Genomic DNA, 4,982 nt, shown 5'->3' with positions numbered 1-4,982 from the left:
AAACAGGGTTGCCAGATTATTTTTCAACAAAATGCCAGGGGAAGACTCAAAAAATGCCAAAACACTCAAAAAAATGCCAAAGTCTGTTGACTCCCACCCCCACTAAGAAAACTACTCACTTTTGATAGACAATTTACTATCATATCCTGGTGGCTTGCGTGTTTTCTTTTCTTTTTTTTCTTTTTTTTTTTTGAATTATACTAAATTTCCTGTTGGGGTAATTTTTTTATTAAGAAAAGGTGTCATTTGAAGTATAATATACAAGAAAAGAAAATGCCAAATGAAAATGCCAAATGCCAAATGATTTTTCTAATGCCAAACGGTTTTCAAAAATGCCAGATTTTTGGAATCTGGCATTTAAAATGCCAAACTGGCAACCCTGAAGGCAAAGGAAATTCCCAATTCCCAGTAATAGACCCTATCCTATCTAATGCCAGATAAATTTTTCAACAAATGCCTAACAATTCTCAGAAAAACGCAAAATTATCTGAAAAAATGCCAAATATTGCCAGCCATCACATTTTCGTGTTGTCTTGCCAGAAGGGCAACGCTTTTTTTTTTATAGATTCTATTAAATTAATATTAATTTGTCTAGCATACATTATGTACCTTTAAATGATTGTAAAATATGCTAAACACAACTATTCAAAACCGACCCTTTCCATTCTGAATGGCCTCAGGAACAAACGAAATTTTTTTTTTTGAAATTTGGCATTTGAGGCGAGAAATTGGTAATCCTAATTGACTATGTTGTTTGTTGGTATATCTTGTAGTTTCCCCGTTTAAAATTGTAGTTATAGAAAACGTTCGAAATATTGGATCGGTATTCATTCATTCATCATCATCATCATCTTCATCACCATCATCATCATCATCATCATTATTATTATTATTATTATTATTATTATTATTATTATTATTATTATTATTATTATTATTATTATTATTATTATTATTATTATTATTGTTGTTGTTGTTGTTGTTGTTATTGTTATTATCATTATTATTATTATTTAATAAGGATTGGCGATTGATAGTTTCGAAGGCGGCAGACATAAATCTATTCCAGTTATAACTATGTATTTCTATTTCTTCTGACAGGGTTTTGGTAGCAAGCCATTTGTGGGCCCAAACTACATCTGCAGTACTTCTCTCTGACCTGAATCCGCTTTGACTATGTGACAAATAATTTTCAACAATCAGTCTAATTCTATTCAGTGTGATCAGGGAGAGCGATTTTCTAATTTAATTGTGTTAAGCAGAGTAATTGGTCTCAAATTCTTTGGAGGACCTTTTGGTTTTTCCTGGCTTTTGTATTGATATCAGCTCCCCTTTATTAATATCCAGGTTCTGGTGGTGTTCGAACGTCTGATGGAAAATGTGTTCATCTAAAAAAAGGTGGTCCATATTTTAGAAGTTCAGCACATATTCCATCTTCTCCCGGTGCTATATTGTTATTTAGACTTTTAAAAGCATTTCTCACGTCTCTTGGTGTAATAGGTTTAAATAGTGGTCGGGGATCTCCCTCAAAAGAGCTGACGTGTGGCGTTTTGTTGTCTTGAAATTTTGTTTTATAATATTCAAAAAGAACATTCGAAATGTCATTGGGGTCAAAAAATTTATTTGCCCGAGTCGACCTCTATCTTTGGATTTTCAAATGGTCTTTAATTTAATACTTCGATACTATCAATCACTCAATCACTCACTCACTCAATCCCATGACCGGATGGTCGTCGGTGGGACTTGCGTCAGAGACTACGGATATAGTCTCAGACTATCGTCGTAGTCTCGGTCTCCTCCATGCCTGCCTGTTGCTAGATCTATGTAGCAGTTCCGGAACCGACATCTCTGTCCATTCTTTTATATTGTCTCGCCACATATTCCTTTTGGCGCCCTCTTCTGCGCTGGCCTTCAACTGTGCCCTGTCGGACTGTCCTGCTCAGGCTATGGTGTCGAGTATGGTGTCCAAACCAAGACAGTTTGCTGCGCTGCACAGTCACTAGAAGAGGTTCTTGTAGGCCTGCCCGAACTTCTATTTCTTCCAGGACGTCTTCGTTTGTGCGATGCTCCGTATATGACACGCGTGGCAGTCTTCTATAGCACTTGCTTTCAAACGCCCTTATGCGCCGTTGTGCATCCATTGTAAGTGTCCAGGCTTCGCATCCGTACAACAAGGTTGACAACACCAGTGATTTATACAGTGATTTATACTACCAATCGCCAATTCTTATTAAATATTATGAAAGGAATAGTTATGGAAGATGAAGCTAGATTAATCAAATTCCTTATAAGTGAAACCTGGATAACGACCAAAATAATCGGTGCCTCAGAGAATAAATCATTCCTTGACAACATCGGTACACCACAAGGAGACAGCTTAAGCCCTGTTTTATTTATCATTTACCTAGAAAATGCTTTAAAAGATGTGCGTAAATCTGTTCCTTCGGCCCAATTACGTTTTGAAAACGAACTCCCCTTGGAAATTGCATATGCAGAAGATATTGACTTTATCGGCCTCAAACAAGTCAATGTAAATGACATCCAAAGAGCCTTACAAAATCACCAACTGTACGTTAATACTGACAAAACAGATGTAACATTACTGTCAAGGAAGAAAGATGGATGGAGAGCCACGAAAAAAAGTAGGATCATCAATAGGAGCCATGGAAGACGTTGAAAGAAGAAAAAGTTTATCGACGGCTGCACTAAATAAATTATTTCATATAAGTATTAGAAAAGATAAAATTAAATTAAACACTAAAATCAAATTATACACAATCCTTGTAGAATCCGTGCTTTTATACAATTGCGGAACATGGGCACAGACTGGAACCGAGGAGCAAAGATTAGACAGATTCCATAGAAAACAACTGAGAAGAGTCCTGAATACACGATATCCCACAAAAATAAGCAATAAAACACTGTATGAAAAATGCAATGAAAGACCTTTATCCATTCAAATCCTGAAGGCAAGATGGCTGCTTTTTGGGCATATACTCAGAAGAGATGTAAATATACCAGCTAATAAAGCCATGAATACTTTTTTTCACCCCATCTGGACACAAGAAATTTCAAGGTAGACCACCCACGTCAATTCACACTGTCCTCAATAGAGAACTAAAACGCCTTCAAAATAACAAGGTATTAAAATCAAAGGAAGACCTTACGAAATTAACATCCACAACAAAAGACCGTGATCAGTGGAAGGAAATGACACGGATGATCAGAGAGGCAACCGAGGCGTCCCGATCGGATAATTGAATCGAAAGGCCTTAAGTCCGTAAGTCATTATTATTATTATTATTATTATTATTATTATTATTATTATTATTATTATTATTATTATTATTATTATTATTATTATTATTATTTGTTATGGTCTAAGAGAGATAATTATAATTAATCTCATCCCCTGAAGTGACTAACTATTATTATTAGTAGTTAGTAATTGCGTATGGCTACACCTCCAAATTCATTTCGAAAGTCTTCCTCCGCCCTAAGAATTGTTTCATAGCCACCTTCAAGTTTAGTTACAGGACTGTGTAGAACGATGTGATCGCTGGTCTCTGGAGCTGCCTGACATTTCTTCCGGCAGGCATCACTGTTCCCAAGTTACCATCTGCACATACTTGATGAAGTTCTGCCCTGTTAAGAGGCGATTTGAGGAAACCCAGTATTTCCTGGCATTGTGGAATGCAGGCATTCTTTTGGTGGGATCTTTTATGGTGTTTCCTCCTCTTGGTGTCTCCCTGTTCCACATTTCTCTCCAGATCTTTTCCATGCTGAAGTCTACCATTTTTGTTATTATTAAGAGTTGTCCTAAACCTTTGATCACGTGCCTAACGCACGGACCTTGGTTTGAGTGGATTTTAATTCAGTCCCTGTTTAGTCTTGTTAGCGCGTGGACGTGTTTGAGGAGTTGGAGGTGATCGGTGGGTTCTAGTTGGCTTGATTGTTCAAAAAGTATGGGACCTGATAATCTCCATCCAAAATTATTGAAGGAATTGGCTTTAGAAATAACTACACCATTGTTTATCATATTAAACAAATCGTTTACCGAAGGAGTCCTACCATTTGATTGGAAAATGGCGAATGTGACAGTTATTTTTAAAAGGGGAGATAAAAGATACACAAGTAATTATAGACCAGTAAGTCTCACGTATATTACATGCAAATTAATGGAATCATTAATAAAAGATTGTATTTTGAATAATTTTGAAAGCAACAATTTGTTCAGCCCCTGCCAGCATGGTTTTAGGAATAATCGTTTCTGTGTTATACAACTTACTGAAGTGATGGAAAATTTTACTACCATGATTGATAGAAATAGAAAATATTGATATATATTTAGACTTTAGGGGGGCTTTTGATTCTGTGCCACATTTAAGGCTGTTTTTGAAATCGTATGGAATAAAAGGTTGCATGTTGAATTGGATAAAATCGCGGAATTTGGTGAAGTTACCAGCGGGATTCCCTAGGGTTGTGTTTTGTCCTCTTCTGTTTAGAATCTTTATCAATGACCTCCCTGATGTCTCATTATCTACGTGTAAACTATTTGCAGACGACACAAAGATTTACAACACTGCGAAATAAATAAAGTGTACTAGATAAAAAAGCTGAACTTCTGTTGTTGTTGTTGTTGAAGTTTTTATTGCTGTTCTTTTGTGGGGGTTTTTTCTTTGTTTTTTGCAGGTATTTCCCCTTCCTCTCCATCCTCCTAATTTTCTTCTTCTCTTCCTCCTCGTGTATTTCATATTCTGCTTCTTTTTCTCCTTCCCTCCTCCTCCTCCTCCACCTCTTCCTTCCATTTCTTCTTCTTCTTCTTCTTCTTCTTCTTCTTCTTCTTCTTCTTCTTCTTCTTCTTCTTCTTCTTCTTCTTCTTCTTCTTCTTCTTCTTCTTCTTCTTCTATCACTTTTTTATACCCCTCCTCTTCTACTACTCTCCCTCCACCACCCCATCATCCTTCTCCTCTTCTTCCTCC

This window comes from Berghia stephanieae, chromosome 4 (genome assembly GCF_034508935.2).
Source record: "Berghia stephanieae isolate SIO BIC M18660-M18661 chromosome 4, UCSD_Bste_1.3, whole genome shotgun sequence".
In the NCBI taxonomy this organism is placed as follows: Eukaryota; Metazoa; Mollusca; class Gastropoda; order Nudibranchia; family Aeolidiidae; genus Berghia; species Berghia stephanieae.
This window is presented reverse-complemented; position numbering follows the sequence as displayed.